The following is a 19,954-nucleotide window of genomic DNA, read 5'->3' as shown; positions in this document are numbered from 1 at the left end:
TGATGGCGCCAAGGAGACCAGCCCCAAGATTCGGGGGTGCTGATCTGGGAGGTTGCTGGATGCCGTGGAGGCCAGGGGGGTTGTGCTGTTCCCCCGAGGGTCCCAGAGAGTCAGCCACAGGACAGCCAGTGCTGCCTGGGACGAGGTGGTGGCAGCTGTGAGCTCGGGGAGTGAGACCGGGAGGACTGGCCTCCAGTGCAGGAAGGAGGTCATTGACCTACACCGGGCAGCACCTGTGAGTAGACGCCAACGTGCCCCACCCCCAAGGGAGCATCCACCCCAACTCCCCATGCGACACCCAACCCCTCACCCTTCCCTCCACCCCTCCAATTCTCCCTTCACACCCCCCTCCCCCACGTGTGTGGCTAATGATGCCCCCTCTGTGTCTCTTTAGGAAAAGCTCCTGTAATGGTTGGAAGTGGGCCCAGACTGACGGAGAGGTGTCAGATTTAAGAATCCTCACCTCCTTCGAGGAATAGGCCCTGGTATTGACTGCAGTGGCCGAGGACAGGGCAGCCAACCAGATGCCGCAGAGGTGAAGAACCACCAGGCCCCACCCAGAGGACCTGTCTAACGTGGGTTGTTTATTATTGCCTTACTAACTGACTGACCCAACCCTCACACTGACCACATGGTCATTCTTCCCCAGGCCCATCCCGGGCGGCAACCTCTCCTGACTCCGAGGAAAACACCTCGGAGGAGAGCGGCGAGGATGCAACCGTTATAGTTGCGGCACAGCTGTCATCCCCACCCTCCACCAGCGCAGATACACACACCTCGATGGGACATGTCAGTGGAAAGGCTTCTGAGGCACAATAAAGCTTCCAGATCCAGTAACCTTCTCCAACCACAGATATTCTGTCAGATCGCTCACTCACACCCCTGCCTTCGGCGGCAATTAATGTCACAAGTAGGCTTATATTAACACTGCAATGAAGTGACTGAAAATACAAAATCCGCCTTCAGGGCATCAGGGAGGCAAAGGCCAATACATCGGCCTCCTCCTCCCCTATCCAGGTGTTCCGACAGACCAAATATCACCACCTCCAGACTCGGGACACTCTCAGCCCCAGAACCTCGGACATCACATCTAAGAACCCCGGCCAGAACCCCTTCAATCGTGGACATGCCAGAAACACGTGCGCATGATTTGCACGCGCCCGCCCCCCCCCCCACCGCGCACACCTCCCACTCCTATCCTCCACCCCCTCAAAAGACCTGCTTATCCTCGCCACCGTCATGTGGGTCCAGTGCACCACTTTAAACTGGATGAGGCTTAACCTCACACATGATGAGAATGTATTCACCCTCCGCAAGGCGTCTGCCCACATCCTGGCCCACACCACCCCACCCAGCTCCTCCTTGCACTTAACATCCTCCACCAGGGCTCCCTCCCTCTCCATCAGTTCCTTGTAAATATCTGTAACCTTCCCCTCCCCTATTTCGTCCTCCGACAGAAGCTTACCTTGCAACACCAGAGACAGCAGCCCCGGGAAAGACGACCCCTCTCTCCTCTCAAAATCTACTAGTTACGTCCTCAAAACAACTCCAGTAGGTTTGTCAAACATGATTTCCCTTTCATACATCCTCGTTGACTTCGTGTAATCCCAGTTCTAAATGTCCTGTTGCTGCATCCTTTCAACAAACTCCAGCATTTTCCCTACGACTGATGTTATGCTAACCGGTGTGTTAATCTCTGTTTTGCTCCCTCCTTCAGTTTTTGAGCAGCGGGGTTACATTTGCCGCACTCCAGTCTGCCAGGACTGTTGCAGAATCTAGAACATTTTGGAAGGTGACAACCAAAGCATCCACTATTTCCATGGCCACCTTATTTAGTACCCTGGGTCGGAGATCGTCTGGCCCTGGGGATTTATCTGTTTCCTGGTAGAAAGGCAAGCATTGCTCTGATGGTTCCTGTCCATAGACTTTACTAAGTCAAACTTTAAAAGTTAGGAGCCAAAAAGCCTAAAGATTTTCAAGTATTGTACAATAACATGCAGAGCGCTGGAAGTGACACTAAATCACTCATTTGGATCATACCTGCTCTGTGTCAGTAATTTATTGCTTGCGTACTAAAACTTGAAATCTGTGATTCATCTTCCAGGTGTAACTAACTGTGCAAGGTGAGAGTTAGCATATAAAGGCTAACCGCAAAATACCTTTTTCATTATCAGCACTAAAGTCACTCATCTCATTTCATACATTCCATCCTGGATTTCTTGACCCTATGATTATTGCCCTGAATATGGAAATGTAGGAGGCACACAGTCATTATAGAATTTCTAGAATTTACAGGGCAGAAGGAGGCCATTCGGCCCCTTGAGTCTGCACCGGCCCTAGGAACGAGCACCTTACTTAAGCCCACACCTATCACCGTATGCCAGTAACCCCTCCTAACCTTTTGGACACTAAGTGGCAATTTATCGTGGCCAATCCACCTAACCAGCACATCTTTGGACTGTGGGAGGAAACCGGAGCACCCGGGGGAAACCCACGCAGACACGGGGAGAACATGCAGACTCCCCACAGACTGTCACCCGAGGCTGGAATTGAACCCGGGACCCTGGAGCTGTGAGGCAGCAGTGCTAACCACTGTGCCGCCCATTAAATTGATGCAACATTGTGGACTAGCTGTAATTGTTAGATTGAATCAGAGAACTAGTTATTTGCAGCCAGCCTGTACCATATTTAACCAAGTCAACGAGCCACAGGTTTCTGAACCCGAGACTGAGTTCAGCTGGACACATCTGTGTCTGAAATATGCTTACGTATTATCGAAGACATAAGGAAGCAGAAAATATCATTACAGATATTAGTTTCTACAGCACTTCATGTTGGTTTCCAATCTGCCAGGTACTGAGTGACATTTTACTCAAACATAAGGCCTAATCTCAAAAAATGGACTTCCCTCGTTATCTGAGAAAAGGTTAATGCAGAAAATCTTCCTCTGCAGTCAGGAACCATGCCTTATTTCTGCAGTGTTCTGCAGATATTTACAGTATTGTTCAGTTTTCTAGAACATTTGGAGAAAGTTTTTCTCTTTCTTATTTCCATCTTGGAAAACACCACCATTTGCGACGTAAGACAAAGATGTTGCATAAAAACTCTCCAAGCCCGCCCTCACTCCTTTTCCACCCCTCCTCTTCTTTCCCAGTCTCCCTCCCCTCTCTTTATTCCATTACTCCTCAGAAGGGGAGGCAGAGGCGGATTGTCACTGGACTAATAATCCAGAGACCCAGGATGATGCTCTGGCGATCTGGGTTTGAATCTTGAAATTTGAGTTCGGTAAAAATCTGGAATGAAAAGCCCACTGCTGACCATTGTTGATTGTCGTGTAAAATCCATCAGGTGGTGGCGCAGTGGGTTAGCATCGTGGCCTCACGGCGTCGAGATCCCAGGTTCGATCCCGGCTCTGGGTCACTGTCCGTGTGGAGTTTGCACATTCTCCCCGTGTTTGCGTGGGTTTCGCCCCCACAACCCAAAGATGTGCAGGCTAGGTGGATTGGCCATGCTAAATTGCCCCTTAATTGGGAAAAATGAATTGGGTAATCTAAATTTATTTTTTTAATCCATCAGGTTCCCTAATGCCCGAAATCTGGAGGCAGTTTCGCCAACACTTCAGGTTGGGGGCAGGGTCGAGGGAAATGCCGATCCGGGAGAACCACAGATTTGAGCCAGGGAGGTGGGACGGAAGCTTTCGGAAATGGGAAGAGAAGGGGATTAAGACTCTAAAAGATTTGTTTCCTCGGGGTCGATTTGCAGGATTGAGGGAGCTGGAAGCGAAGTATGGGCTGGAGCAGGGAGAAGTGTTTGGATATATGCAGGTTCGGGACTTTGACAGGAAGGAGATACAGAGCTTCCCGGAGGAACCGGCCTCCACGTTGTTGGAGGAGGTGCTGGCGGCAAGGGGACTGGAGAAGGGGACAGTGTCAGCGGTATACGGAGCTATGTTGGAAAAGGATAAGGCACCACCAGAGGGGATCAAAGCAAAGTAGGAGGAAGAATTGCGAGAGGTTATAGAGGAGGGGGTCTGGTGTAAGGTGCTCCGGAGAGTAAACGCTTCCACCTCGTGTGTGAAGTTGGGGCTGATACAGCTGAAGATGGTGTACAGGGCACACCTCACGAGGGCGAGGATGAGCCGATTCTTTGAAGGGGTAGAAGATGTGTGTGAACGTTGCCGGGGGGGGGGGCGCTAATCACGTTCATATGTTTTGGTCCTGTCCAAAGCTATGGGAGTACTGGAAGGAGGTGTTTAGGATACTTTCCAAGGTGGTGCATGTGAAGCTGGACCCGGGTTCCCGGGAGGCCATATTCGGGGTGTCGGACCAGCCAGGGATGGAAACGGGTGCGGAGGCAGATATCATAGCCTTCGCCTCGTTGATCGCCCAAAGGCGGATCCTGTTGGGATGGAGAGCGGCCTCTCCACCCTGTGCCCTGGCGTGGCGAGGGGACCTGTTGGAATACTTGACCCTTGAGAAGGTTAAGTTCGAACTGAGGGGAAGCTCGGAGGGGCTCTACAAGTCATGGGCACTATTTATTATGCACTTTCAAGAACTGGATAATATCGAACATTAGTTTGTGGGGGGGTGGGGGGGGTGCGGGGGGAGGGGGGCTGTGTATGTTGAAGATGGCTATGGGTAATCCCTGATTCCTTTTTTTTTCTTTGTCATTTGTTTATGTTAACATGCGGGCTGATGTCTGAGCATGGTGGGAGGATGGGATCGTTGTTACTGTTATGGGGTTTGAGATATTTGTTATTGGTTATTCATTGTTGTTGGGTGTAGATTTGGGAGAAAAATTGTGAAAATAGGAAGAGAATAAAAATATATTTTTTTAAAAGGTTCACTAATGCCCTTTAGGGAAGGAAATTTGCCATCCTTGCCACGTCTGACCTGCAGGTGACTCCAGGCTCACAGCAATGTGGTTGACTCTTAAATGGCCTAGCAAGCCACTCAGTACAAGGGCAATTAGGGATGGGCAAAAAAAATGCTGGCCCAGCCAGCGACACTCACATCCCAAGAATGAATTTTAAAAAGTCAAAATTCAAATGACCACAATTAGCTTGATTAAAATGTAGTTCTGCCCACTTTTTAAAATCAAAGAACAAATTAATTCTGATCGAAGTTCATCGTGATACTAATGTGCTGGGAGGCCTGGTGGCGGTAAATGAACATCCTGTGTTGAAATGACTTATTTCTTAAGGCAGACAAGGCAGACTGGGTTAATACTTGCTGGTGTTAGTCAGCTTTGCTGCTGCACTGTCTCAAATCCAGGTCAGCCAACAATGTGGTGAATACTCACTGTCTTGAATAGAAAACAGTCTGCATAAGTAAACAGCAAGTTGCAGGTATAGAGATAACAGTAAAATGTCACAGCCAGTGAGGTATTGTGGCCCATGTATCACTCTGTTCGTGGAAAGCCTCATTGAGGCTGATTGTCCTCTGTTGGTCAAATCTGGAGCATGGTTTTTGTACTCTTTCATGTGACGTGGAGGCCACTGGCAAGGCCAGCTTTTGTTACCCTAATTGCCCTTGAGAAGGTGATAGTGAACCAGGACTTGAACCGCTGCAGGCCAAGGGTGGTATCATGACCAGTACAGACTTGGAGGGCCGAAGGTTCTGTTCCTGTGCTGTATTGTTCTTCTTTGTTCAGTCCATGTTGTGTAGGTACACCCGCCGTGTTGATAATAATAATAATCACTTATTGTCACAAGTAGGCTGCAATGAAGTTACTGTGAAAAGCCCCTCGTCGCCACATTCCGGCGCCTGTTTGGGGAGGCTGGTACGGGAATTGAACCCGCGCTGCTGGTCTTGTTCTGCATTACAAGCCAGCTATTTAGCCCACTGGGCTAAACCAGCCCCTAGGAAGGGAGTGCCAGGATTTTAATGCCATGCCAGTGAAAGATGCCAAAATAGTTCCAGGTCAGGATGGTGGTAGAAGGGAACTTGCAGGTGGTGGTGTTCCCATGTACCTGCTGTCCTTGTCCTTCTATGTGGTAGAGGTCATGGGTTTGGGAGTTGCTATATAAGGAGCCTTGGTGAGTTCTTGCAGTGCATTGGACATGGTACAGACTGGCTGCTATTGTTTATATATGGTGGGGGGAGTGAATGCCGAAAGCTTTGACCTGGATGGTGTTTGAACTTGAGTATTGTTAGAGCTGCACTCATCCAGCCAACCTTTTGGAGGCAGCTGAACACTTTATATTGCATTAAATGTTATTGTAACTGTTTGTCAAGCTGGATGTTCCACGAGTTCAAAGTGTTGAGCAGAATGGAGCCGAGCTCCTAAAAATAGACATGAATGCACAATTGGAAAAACTGAACTGAGACCGAACAATGTTTTAGATTAGTTGTGCTTTTAATTTCATGTTTGGCACTTTTAATGCAGTAATTTCCATACCAGCCTCCCGGACAGGCGCCGGAATGTGGCGACTAGTGGCTTTTCACAGTACTTTCATTTGAAGCCTACTTGTGACAATAAGCGACTTTCATTTTTCCATTTAATTTGAGGTGTGAGAATGCAGCTCACGATGCACACACAGTTCAGTTCTGTTTGCAATTTGGCAGTTTGTGGATTTGAAGGTTTGGAAAGGGGCTGTTTTAAGGACTCTTATCTTATTTATGGATCAATCCTAAATCAGAATGCCAGAGCTATTTATATCAGCAACTTTAAATGTCTGCAAATTGAGGGGACATTAAAGTTAGATTTAATGCGTGGCTCTTAAAAGAGTCAGGTGAGTGATCATGAACACAGATCTGAGTCTATATGGTCCCATTAGCCAAATTAATTCTGCAGGTACATATTCACTTTAAAAAAAAATTTAGAGTACCCAATTAATTTTTTCCCATTAAGGGGCAATATAGCATGGCCAATCCACCTCGCCTGCACATCTTTGGGTTGTGGGGGTGAAACCCACGCAGACACGGGGAGAATGTGCAAACTCCACATGGATGTTTTGTTATGCTCTTGACGTAGCATAAGCTGCTTCCTTGATGTGCACGCTGACAAAGGAAGGTTCAGACTTGGAGATAGCTTTAACACATTTATTTAAACTGTTAACAATTCTCGTACTTGGATTCGACTCTCCTGTTAATCCTGCTATAGCTATTCAGACTGACGAACCAGTCTGCTACAATCCAGGTGGTGGGTGTGACGTGTTTCAAATCAACCCTGTGTACACACTGAATGTCTCCACTGGAAAGAGGAAGATCATGTATGCTGTGTCCTTTTATATGGGTTGGTGCATTGCCCTCCTGTGGTAGTGTCACCTCTGTGTGTCGTGAATGCCCATTGGTCGACTGCCGGTTGCGGCTATGCGGAGCTAAGTCGCACGTTCAGCAGCTCCCGCTAGGAACGGACGTTTGGGCTCTTTTTAGGGCCCCCAGCGGTACTTTTTCGACGTTTCCCAACGTGGGAAGGAGTCAGCAACATTTGCCCAGCAGTGTATGGCCTGGACCAGGAGTGGGGCGAGCAGAAAAGTGGTAGTAAAGCCAAAGCAGGTGCGAGGGAAGAAGCACAAGATGGCGGCGGGTGGAGACCAGGCAGCATGGATGCAGTGGGCGCAGGAGCAGCAGGAGGCTCTTCAGCGCTGCTTCAGGGAGCTTAAAGCGGAGCTGCTGGAGCCGATGAAGGATTCAATCGACAAGCTGATGGAGACTCAGACAGCCCAGGGGGTGGCGATCCGAGAGGTCCGACAAAAGGTCTCCGAAAACGAGGACGAGATCTTAGGCCTCGCGGTGAAGGTGGAGGTGCACGAGGCGCTCCATAAAAAATGGCAGGAGAGGTTCGAGGAGATGAAGAACCGTTCGAGGCGGAATAATCTGCGGATCCTGGGCCTTCCGGAGGGGCTGGAGGGGTCGGACGTGGGGGCCTATGTGGTCACCATGCTAAATTCGCTGATGGGAGCTGGGTCCTTTCAGGGGCCCCTGGAGCTGGAGGGGGCCCACAGAGTATTGGCGAGGAGGCCGAAGCCTAATGAACCGCCGCGGGCGGTGCTGGTGCGGTTCCACCGGTTCGCTGACCGGGAGTGTGTGCTCAGGTGGGCCAAGAAGGAGCGGAGCAGCAGGTGGGAGAACACGGAGGTACGGATCTACCAGGACTGGAGTGCGGAGGTGGCAAAGAAGAGGGCCGGGTACAATCGGACGAAGGCGGTGCTACACTGGGAAGGGAGTGAAGTTCGGCATGTTACAGCCGGCACATCTGTGGGTCACCTACAGGGACCGACACTTTTACTTTGAGTCCCCGGAGGAGGCGTGGGCCATCGTACAGGCTGAAAAATTGGACTCAAACTGAGGGTTGGGTACGGGGGTTTGCGTGTAGCTGTGTTACATTTTGAGGGGGGGTTCTCTGTTTATTGTTGGTTTTTTGTTGCTTTTAGGGTGGGTGGGGCACTGTTTTTGCTTGGGTCTGTCGGATGGGTTCGGGGAGGGGGGCAGAACTGCAGTGGGGGGCTGATGGCGGGAAGGGGGGTTGGGGCCCCGCGAGGGGACCGGGCCGGTAAAGGGAACGGCGTCAGAGGAGGCGGGGTCGCGCAGGTGGAAAGCGCGGGCTTCTTCCCGCGCTGAGGGCTGAAGGGGGCGGGGCCAGAGCTGGGAAGTGCGGGCTTTTTCCCGCGCTGAGAGCGGTAGGGGGAGGAGGAGAACCTGCTGGTGGGCAATGGGAAGGAGGGGAAGTCCCACGCTGGGAGGGGTCGAAGGAGTGGCGGGAGTGGCCGGGGTCAGCAGGAGTCAGCTGACTTACGGGAGTGCAATGGAGGGAGCAGCGTAGCTAGGGAGGGTCCTAGCTGGGGGAGGGGGGGGCAGGGGGGGGGGGTCCGGGTTGCTGCTGGAATGGCCAAGAGGGAGCTAGAGCATGTAGAGGGGGTCGGGATGGGGGTCTGCTGCCGTGGGGAACGGGCTGAGCGAGGGGTGCAGACCTGCTGGGCCCTCTGTTGGTTAGGACCTTCAACGAGGCAAGGGAAGGAGAGGCTTTGCCTCCGACGATGTCTCGGGCGCTGATTTCCTTGATCCTTAAGCGGGACAAGGATCCCCTGCAGTGTGGGTCACACAGGCCGATCTCACTTTTAAATGTAGACGGCAAGTTGCTGGCGAAGATTTTAGCCGCAAGGATAGAGGACTGTGTGCTGCAGGTTATTCACGAGGATCAAACAGGGTTCATGAAAGGGAGGCAGTTGAATACTAACATACGGAGGCTCTTGAATGTTATAACGATGCCGGCGGTAAAAGGGGAGCTGGAGTTGGTGGTGGTGATGGACGCAGAGAAGGCCGTCGATTGGGTAGAGTGGGGGTACTTGTGGGAAGTGCTGAAAAGGTTTGGGGAGGGGTTTGGCGGGTGGGTGAGGCTGTTGTATGAGGCCCCGGTGGCGAGTGTGGCCACGAATAGGAGGAGGTCGGAGTATTTTCGGCTATACCGAGGGACGAGGCAGGGGTGTCCCTTGTCCCCCCATGGCAATTGAACCCTTGGCCATGGCGTTGAGGGAGTCGAGGAACTGGAGGGGACTGGTGCGAGGTGGGGAGGAGCACCGAGTGTCGCTCTATGCGAATGACTTGTTGTATGTGGCGGACCCGGTGGGGGGGAATGCCGGAGGTAATGAGGATTCTCAGGGAGTTTGGGGATTTCTCAGGGTACAAGCTCAACATGGGGAAGAGCGAGCTGTTCGTTGTACACCCGGGGGACCAGGAGGGGGGATTGGTCAGCTCCCATTAAAAAGGGCAGAGAGGAGCTTCAGGTACTTGGGGGCCCAGGTGGCCAGGAGCTGGGTGGTCTTGCACAGGGCCGGCTCAAGGCACCGGCAACTCGGGCAGTCGCCCGGGGCGCCATGTGCTAGGGGGCGCCACAGACTCGGGTTCCGCGCATGCGCAGTTGGGCCGGTGCCAACCAGCGCATGCGCGGTGGGCCCCCCCGCTCGGTCCGCTCCCCCCGCCCCCCCCTCGGTCCGCCCCCCACCGCTCGGTCCCCCACCCCACCGCTCGGTCCCCCCCCCCCACCGCTCGGTCCCCCCGGCCCCGCCCCCGCCCCCCCTCCTCGGCCCCCCCCCCCATCGGTCCCCCCCCCCCCCCCCCCCCCCCCCCCCAAGGGCGCCGAAGTTCAGCTTGCCCGGGGCGCCAGCAACCCTAGGGCCGGCGCTGGTCTTGCATAAGCTTAACCTCACGAGGCTGGTGGAGCAAATGGAGGAGGAGTTTAAGAGGTGGGACATGCTGCCGCTGTCTTTGGCGGGTAGGGCGCAGTCAGTCAAGATGACGGTGCTCCCAAGATTTCTGTTCCTGTTCCAGTGCTTCCCCATCCTTATCCCGAAGGCCTTCTTCAGGCAGGTTAATAGGAGCATTACGGGGTTTCTGTGGGTGCAGGGGACCCCGAGGGTGAGAAGGGTGTTCCTGGAGTGGGGTAGGGATGGGGGTGGGGCTGGCGCTGCCCAACCTCTGGGTATTACTGGGCTGCCAACGCAGCAATGGTGCGCAAGTGGGTGATGGAGGGGGAAGGGGCAGCATGGAAGAGGATGGAGATGGTGTCCTGTGTGGGCACGAGCCTGGAGGCGCTGGTGACGGCGCCGCTGCCGCTCCCTGCAACGAGGTATACCACAAGCCCGGTGGTGGCGGCTCCCCATAAAATTTGGGGCCAATGGAGACGGCATAGGGGAGAAGTGGGGGCCTCTGTGAGGTCCCCGATACGGGGGAACCACCGGTTTGTCCCGGGGAGAATTGACGGGTTCCTGAGTTGACTCAGGGCAGGTAATAGGAGGATGGGGGACCTGTTTGTGGATGGGAAGTTTGCTAGTCTGGGTGAGCTGGAGAGGTTCAGGCTCCCCCGGGGAACACCTTTAGGTACATGCAGGTAAGGGCGTTTGTCACGCGGCAAGTGGCGGAGTTCCTACTGTTGCCGCTGCACGGTGTCCAGGGCAAGGTGCTCTCGGGGGTGTGTGTTGGAGAGGGGAGGATCTCGGTAACGTACCAAGTGATGCAGGAGGAGGACGAGGCCTCGGTGAAGGAGCTGAAGGGTAAGTGGGAGGAGGAGCTGGGTGAGGAGATCGAGGAGGGGACGTGGGCGGATGCCCTAGGAGGGTGAACTCCTCTTCTTGCGCGAGGCTCAGTCTCATACAATTTAAGGTGTGCATAGGGCTCACATGACCGGGACAAGGATGCGCCAGTTTTTTGGGAGGGAGGACAGGTGTGTTACATGCTCAGGGAGCCCAGCAAACCATGCCCATATGTTCTGGGCATGCCCAGCGCTGGAGGAATTTTGGAAGGGTGTAGCGAGGACGGTGTCGAGGGTGGTAGGATCCAGGGTCAATCCAGGCTGGGGACTCGCAATATTTGGAGTTGCAGAGGAGCCGGGAGTGCAGGAGACGAAAGAGGCCGGTATTCTGGCCTTTGCGTCACTGGTAGCCCGGCGGAGGATTCTTCGTCAGTGGAAGGATGCGAGGCCCCCGGGCGTGGAGGCCTGTATCAACGATGTGGCGGGGTTCATTAAATTGGAGAGGGTGAAATGTGCCCTAAGGGGATCGGTGCAGGGGTTCTTCAGGAGGTGGCAACCATTCCTAGATTTCCTGGCAGATCGGTAGAAAAAGGCCAGCAGCAGCAGCAACCGGGGTGTGGGGGGGGGGGGGGGGGGGGGCGGGTTGGGAGGGCTCGTCGTTTTGTTTTGCGTTGAAGGGGCATGTATATTTGTTCATTGATGATGACGGGTGTTAATTTATTTCTTTTTTGTATATATGGGGGGGGGGGAGTTTGTTTCTTCTTTTTTTGTATTTTGTTATTGATATTTTGTGAAAATTTGAATAAAAATTTTTTTTTTTTTAAAGTGAATGCCCATTGGTCGTGTCCTATATTACTGACCTATTGGTTGAATGTCTGTGTGTCATGTCTCTGGTGCTCCCTCTAGTGTCTATCTTGTCTATGTGTATTTACATTAACCCCTTGCGTATTTACAGTGATGCCCGCTTCCTGCAGCCAAGGAAACAACATTCCTGTATCCAGTCTGCCCTGCCCTGCCCTGGCCTGCCAGAATTCTATACATTTAAATGAGATAGTACCCTGGGATATAGATTATCAGGCCCTGGGATTAATCGGGTTTCAGTCCCATTAATATCTGTGCCATCGTCCTTTTAGTAATACTAATTTTCTTAAATTTCTCCTTCTCACTAGATCTTTGGTTACCTAGCATTTCTGGGAACTTATTTGTGTCTTCCTCCGTGAAGATGGAACAAAAGTAGGGCAGCACGGTAGCACAAGTGGATAGCACTGTGGCTTCACAGCGCCAGGGTCCCAGGTTCGATTCCCCACTGGTTCACTGTCTGTGCAGAGTCTGCACGTTCTCACCGTGTCTACGTGGGTTTCCTCTGGGTGCTCCGGTTTCCTCCCACAGCCCAAAGACGTGCAGGTTAGGTGGATTGGCCATGATAAATTGCCCTTAGTGACCAAAAAGGTTAGGAGGTGTTATTGGGTTATGGGGATAAGGTGGAAGTGAGGGCTTAAGTGCAGACTCGATGGGCCAAATGGCCTCCTTCTGCACTGTATGTTCTATGTTCTCGTTATTTAATTGCTCATCCATTTTCTTGTTCTTTATTGTAAATTCTCCCGTTTCAGACTGTAAGGGACCTACATTTGTCTTCACTAATCTTTTTCTTTTTACATACTTATAACAGGGCTGAGCCTTTCCCAGCATGCATTTCATGCTAGCAGTCTGTTAATTGGCCAGCTGATATTGCATTCCGGAGCCGCTTGCAGCCAGAAGCTTGTTCGTTTCATGCCCATTTCTGGGCCAGTCGAGTGTGCGTACCCAACAGGGAATAATTCAGGCCCGTGTTTTACTCAAAATAAAACTGCTGGTTTCTATCAAATCATTTGGTTCAATTGTTGTGAAATGTGAAAACTGCCAACGCTGCCATTTAAGAACGAAATGGCAAATGCTTTTGGCTGCCTGCTCCCCAAACTCCGAGGTACCCTCCCAATAACCCTCGCCATATCTCTCCTCCTCGTTACTCCTCCCTCCTTTTGGATGCTCCTTGAATCCTACCTACCTCTTTACCCGAACTCAAGTCATCCAGCCTAGTATCTCCTAGTTTGACAAATTTTGTTCCATAATTCTCCTGTAAAGCACTTTGGGCCTTTTTTTTTATGTTAAAGGGACAGTATAAATGTTGTTGTTGCTTTGAGTGATGCAAGGGAAAGTTTGAAGCAGTGAAGAATACAGAAAACAGTCAAGCAGAACAGGAAGAACAATGTAATGTGCACACACACAGTTAGAAAGATCATGTTCCAACTCTTAAATGAGTAAAAACCCATCAATCCTGATAAATGATAACAGTGAAAATATAGTGATTTAATCGGAAAATCCTGATCCAGTTGGGGGAGGGGGGGGGGGGGGGTGGGGGGAGGTTGGGGGAGGGGGGGGGAGGTTGGGGGAGGGGTGGGGGGGGAGGTTGGGGGAGGGGTGGGGGGGGAGGTTGGGGGAGGGGGGGGGAGGTTGGGGGGGGAGGTTGGGGGGGGGGGGGGACATTCAGAACCGGCAACAGTAAGGGACAGTACTTTTGTTGTCTTTCTGGGTACATGAAGTTCTATCGCAGAAATAGGATTTGGGTTGAAGGATTGGATGGATTGGATTTATTTATTGTCACGTGTATCAAGGTACAGTGAAAAGTACTTTGCGAGCAGCTCAACAGATCATTAAGTAGATGGGAAGAAAAGGGAATAAAAGAAAATACATAATAGGGCAATACAAGGTGTACAATGTAACTACATAAGCACCGGCATCGGATGAAGCAAACAGGGTGTAGTGTTATTGAGGCCAGTCCATAAGAGGGTCATTTAGGAGTCTGGTAACAGCGGGGAAGAAGCTGTTTTTGAGCCTGTTCGTGCGTGTTCTCAGACTTCTGTATCTCCTGCCCGATGGAAGAAGTTGGAAGAGCGTGTAAGCCAGGTGGGAGGGGTCTTTGATTATGCTGCCCGCTTTCCACAGGCAGCGGGGGGTGTAGATGGAGTCAATGGATGGGAGGCAGGTTAGTGTGATGGACTGGGTGGTGTTCACGACTCTCTGAAATTTCTTGCGGTCCTGGGCTGAGATGGAATTAAATGGCCTCTTTTTTTTTCATTTAATTTAGAGTGCCCAATTCATTTGTTCCAATTAAGGGGCAATTTAGCGTGGCCAATCCACCTACCCTGCACATCTTTGGGTTGTGGGGGCGAAACCCACGCAAACACGGAGAGAATGTGCAAACTCCACACGGACAGTGACCCAGAGCCGGGACCGAACCTGGGACCTCGGTGAAGCAGCAGTGCTAACCCACTGCGCCATCCTGCTGCCCTTATTAAATGGCCTCTTGATCACACCATGTGAGAAGAAACCACTTACAATGCGTACAAAAAAATCCTGGTTGAACAAGAAACATAATTAAAAAGGAGCATAGAAAGGACGAACAGGCAAAAGATACTGAACATTGAAATCCTGACTCATAAGCAGGCTGTGCTAATTATTTCCACACTTCCACAGTGAGGAAATGGGGTGCACAGCAGGAGAGCAAAGCTCACCAGGGCCCCATTTACAGGCATTGGAATACAGTGTACACCAGGATGGCTGATTCATGAATATCTGGTTAATCTCCAACTCAGTCGCATTTGCGATATTGCAACCAGTTATTGTGACAGAATGATTATGATTCTGTGAAGAAGAATCTGTGGCAAATATTACCCCATGGACTGTTGTTGCCTAAGTCAGTGTAAGATGACTAAACAAGTGGCAAAAGTTGCAACTTGAGAGCGTCGCCTGTGCTTAATATTTGTGGCTATGATGTAAATAAACAAGGTTTGAATACTTCTAGCAGTAAGATAGATTGTCTGGTAAGAAGATTATCAGATCCACATGTATGTAGTGTAGTGTTCCAATATTATACAGACTGGTGCGTGTAGTATCATGTTGGATGGATCAGCAGGATGTTTGTAGGAGTTTAGCTATTTTACGTAGTTTGTAGCAACATAACCTTGATAAAAATTGGATTGAGGAAGAGGGGTTCAACATGTTCCTGAGAATATATATTTTTTTAATTTAGAGTAGCCAATTATTTTTCTTTTCCAATTAAGGGACAATTTAGCATGGCCAATCTACCTACCGTGCACATCTTTGGGTTGTGGGGGTGAGACCCACGCAGACATTGGGAGAATGTGCAAACTCCACACGGACAGTGAGCCAGGGCCGGGATTCGAACCCGGGAGCTCAGCGCCGTAGGCATGTTCCTGAGAATATGACAACCTCATCAACAAGGAAGTTATCAGACCATGTAACCCAAAAATACCTCTATGAATTACCCATTCTTTTTCATTCCTGCGATGTGGACCTCACTGGCAAGGCCCAGCTCTCTTTGGCTCTTGGAAGGGTGGGCTTTCTCAACTGCGGCATATCTCTGTACCTCTTGCCAGCCACCTGTCTCCATAATACCCAATAATAAGCAAACTTTACTGTCGCATTTTGACTCGATTGACTGCAATTTCACGGAAAAAGAACGACACGCGGCTGTCACAAATTACTTTTTTGTGCAATTTTTCATTCTAATTCACTCAGTGCTGCAGCTGGCCATCACTAACTTGGGGCGGAGAGGGAGAGTGGCGGCAACCGAATCTCTGCCTTGCATTCCAGGCCAGATATCTTTCTCGGGTAAAGGCATTTTTATTCTCTCTCAAAAATGCAGATTTCCGGGGGCGGCACGGTGGCACAGTGGTTAGCACTGCTGCCTACGGCGCTGAGGACCCGGGTTTAATCCCAGCCCTGGGTCACTGTCCATGTGGAGTTTGCACATTCTCTACGTGTCTACGTCGGTCTCACCCCCACAACCCAAAGATGTGCAGGGTAGGTGGATTAGCCACACTAAATTGCCCCTTAATTGGGAAAAAATAATTGGGTAATCCACATTTATTTTCAACAGTGTAGATTTCCACATTGTGATCGCAGCTGGTTGAAGGTAACTGAAGACAGATGCGCTCATGGGAGAAAGTCACAAGATTGAATGATGTTTGTAAATTGTCATGTGTCTTCAATAAGATCTATTACAGCAATTCCTGATGGCCAGATCACTCCCCATAACTGGACAACACAGTTCTTTTAACTGTGATTCTTACAGTAAATTGGGTTCATATTTAAGGTGAGCAACTTGGGCACTGGCCCTGCAGTGCATTTGCAAACCTTTGGTGCAATCTAACAGATGAAGTACTAAGCGCCATAGTGGGCTCGACTCCTGGGTGCTGCTCAACGGCCGACCCAGCGAGACCACAGACAGTATCTAACGGCAATTAGTGCCGGAAATGAACTTCTACGAACGTCACAGTGAAATGGCTGACGTGCCAGCTGATTAGCCGAGACCGCACCCGACAGCTTCCCGCTAACAAGGGGGAACATCACATAAACCGCTCCCTCCGAATACACTCCACACAGCCATGGCACCACGGAAACCTGCTCCATGTTTCGGAAATGCCGAACTGACCAGGCTGCTGGACGCCATGGAGTCGCGAGGGGACACCCTATTCTCCTAAAGGGCTAGGAGGGTCAGCCACAGGACCGGCAGTGCTGCCTGGGAGGCAGTGGCCGTTGATTCGGACACAGTGTGATCAGGAGGACCACAGTCATTCGAGGATAGAGCCGTCACCAACAGCAAGTTGTGCCGCAGAGGTGAGGATCCACTGCCCCTCCACCCTGGTGACCTGTCTCAAGTGAATAGTTCATGTCTGACAAAATGAACATTCCCGCTCAGTGACCACATGTCCAAACTCTCGCAGGATCTCCATCGGATGGTGATGGCCCAACCAGGGTGCCCCATCCTTCCCCCCCCAATCCCTCCTGCCTTCCATTAAGGCGTCACAACTGTCACGCCCACCTTCCACCAGTGCAGAGTCCCAGACCTCGGTGGGCGACAGGTTTCAGGGGCACAATCTGGTGAGCACCACACAGTTGTTGATGCCCATCAGCTGGAGGCAGGAACATCCGGGGCGTCAGCAGTTGGAGGCCTGCTGGATCCCAGGACTCGAAAAGCCGAGCCTCTGGTCAGGATTATCCCGGAGTTGATGCAAACACTAGGGTGCGGCCATGAGATTCAGGAGGGGATGTGCCTAGCAAATTGGAGAAGTCCCAAAGGCTAGGGGGAGGCAGTGGCATAATGGCATTGTCGCTGGACTAGGAATCCAGAGACCCAGGATAATAATCTGGGGACCTGGGTTTGAATCCCACCACAGCAGGTGGCAAACCCAATAAAATATTTGGAATTAAAAGTTTATTAATGGCCATAAAATCATTGCTGATTGTCGTAAAACCCATCTGATTCACTGCTGTCCTTTAGGGAAGGAAATTATCAATGGGGCTCTCCAGAGCAAGGACCAGTCACTGAGGAACATCACTGAGGGCATCAACACAATGGGGAGGCGGCATGATCAGATGATGAAGGGGCCTCTGAAGCTCACTCCGTCCCATGGAAATTCCCAGGGTCCTACGGCACCCTCCGGGAGGAGGGAGTGCCGGAGGCCGACCCGCAGCTTTCCACCAGGGAGATCTCCGGCTCTGCCGACTCTCCCCCTCTGTACCCTGGCACATCTCGAGGTCAGCAGACAGAACAAGTTGGCACCAGTAAGGTGGCCAGGGTCCTCGGCTCCAGGCCCATCCAGCGGGCGCCCGCCAGGGGTGTCAAAGGCCACAGGATGCAAAAAGCAGCAGTGTGTCTCCAGCTCCGATCTGGGGACACACTTAGATGTAGCGGCAGAGCACGGATGCTTAAGAAGATTGAGGATCACTGCGTGGGCACTGGGGGGGAGGGAGACATCATCAGAGGGGGGAGCACCATCGGTAGCTGAGGACAGTTAGGGGTTCGAATGTTCACAATTAAAACATGGTATGCCTGAGACATGTGAAGCCTCTGTCACGTTATTCAGCATAGTGGACCGGCCTGCACCCCCATGCCTCCGTTCCCCCTGCCCTCTTGGCACAGTGGTCCTAGATCGGGAGCCCTGAGACATAAACTGGGTGTGGGTAGTGCTGTCAGCAAAAAGACAGGAGTCAGACTTCTGCTTTGTATAATGACCCGCTGACAGTGCCGATACAGGCCCATTACCCTGGAATAATGTTACACACACCCTGGGACGGTGGGACAGGGTAGTTGGGATGTGGGGCTGGGAGGGGGGCAGAGAATGGACGGTAGGGTGGGGGATGGGGGCTGTGAGATGCCGCACAAGCCCCTGCTCAGATACCGGGAGCGGGTATCCGCAAGGACAAGGCATGGGTGCCACACCATACCCTCACGGGTGCCACACCATACCCTCATGGGTGCCACACCATACCCTCATGGGTGCCACACCATGCCCTCACGGGTGCCACACCATACCCTCATGTTGTCCGTCATCTCCTCAGACGACCTACGACACCTGTCCACCTTGGGCTGTCACTGGCATCCCCGTCTGGGTCCCACCCCCGCCTGATGGGCGGCCACGTCCTCTGCGTTTGCGACAGGCCCCTGCATGTGGGCTCCCGTCCTGAAGACTGCATTGACGCCGCCGCCGCCGTCTTCTCCTCCGTCTGGCCAGCTGGACTGTGGCCAGCACCGTGAGATCCACAATACCATCCATAATGTGATATCTGTAAGGGATTGGAGAGGGTGAGAGACCAACAGTCAGTTATAGCTTCCACCCCCAGACCCTCCAATCCCACCAGCCTCCCCCACCCTTACATTTCCCGCCTTCTCTCAGGGTGCCATCCAATGAGCCAGTTGTGCTGGGAACACTCGAGGGACCTGGTTCTGGTACCCTCTCCAATCCACGCATACTCACCCTCTGGTCGCAGGATTATCCCCAGTGCCGAAGCTTGGTTCTTTGGTGTTTGATTGTTGGCTGCTGCCTCTGTGACTTTGATAGCTACAGTGTTCAGGCAGAGTGCCCGGCCTCACAGCTTGATTGGAATGCTCGGCAATAGCACTCGCCTGCGACATGGAACATGTACCCATGAGATTCCACTTGAGAATATTTTGTTCGTTGAACAGACGAGAGTGAGAAAGATTTGAAAATAAACTTCGTAGCATTCCACATATCACACTGACCATGAATCAGCAAAGAAAAGCAATATCAGCTCATTTTCACAAAATAAACACTTGGTATCGCCCCGCGCAGGTTCCTCAACAGAAACGGAGGATGAGCCTGAGAATGTGTCATCATGTCCAGAACTTTATTGTAGAAATGACCTGTGCATCAATGTGTTACTTGTTCCACGTATGAGAGCCATTCTCCATCCAGGAGCTGTGCAGGCCCCTCCCACACGGCCCAATCTCACCAGAACCAAATCCTGGCATCCACATGTTCCACTGACCCTCAGGTGCAGTTTTTTTTTTTTTTTTTTTTTTTTTTTTTTTTTTTATAAATTTAGTGTACCCAATCATTTTTCCAATTAAGGGGCAATTTAGAGTGGCCAATCCACCTAGCTTGCACCTTTTTGGGTTGTGGGGGCGAAACCCACGCAAACACGGGGAGAATGTGCAAACTCCACACGGACAGTGACCCAGAGCCGGGATCGAACCTGGGACCTCGGCGCCGTGAGGCAGCAGTGCTACTCACTGCGCCACCGTGCTGCCCATCCCTCAGGTGCAGTTGAACAACCTTGATTTTCAGTGAGTTTAACCCGCGGTGACGTGCCAATTACATTGCAGCACTCACCACACCAGCAAAAAACAGCATCAGCAATCTGCGCAAGCATTTCTTCAGTGCCTTCATCAGGTGGCCCATTTGGAACAATGTCGCGCACCAGGTCCTGCATCGTCTTCTTGCTTCAAACCGGATTGCCTTCCAGACACAGACATCCCCCTGAACCCTGTGTTCCAGGACTCGGGTGTCTCAGAAAAAATTGTCCTTCTTTCCGGCCGCAGAAAAGGAAGGAATCAGAAACAGCAACCTCCAACCATCTGCAGCCACCAGCAGAAACAGCAAACCCAAGCTGCAGCTGT

At 51.7% G+C, this 19,954-nt stretch overlaps 1 protein-coding gene across 1 annotated transcript in view; it reads left to right on the top strand.

The window, feature by feature from the left end:
* tha1 (threonine aldolase 1) overlaps positions 1-19,954 on the top strand; it is an 86,105-nt gene that overhangs the window by 47,679 nt on the left and 18,472 nt on the right. The gene's annotated exons all lie outside the window — the stretch shown is intronic.

Source organism: Scyliorhinus canicula, chromosome 18 (genome assembly GCF_902713615.1).
Source record: "Scyliorhinus canicula chromosome 18, sScyCan1.1, whole genome shotgun sequence".
NCBI classification, from domain to species: Eukaryota; Metazoa; Chordata; class Chondrichthyes; order Carcharhiniformes; family Scyliorhinidae; genus Scyliorhinus; species Scyliorhinus canicula.
The sequence above is the reverse complement of the archived record's forward strand: the minus strand, read 5'-3'. Positions and strand labels throughout refer to the sequence as shown.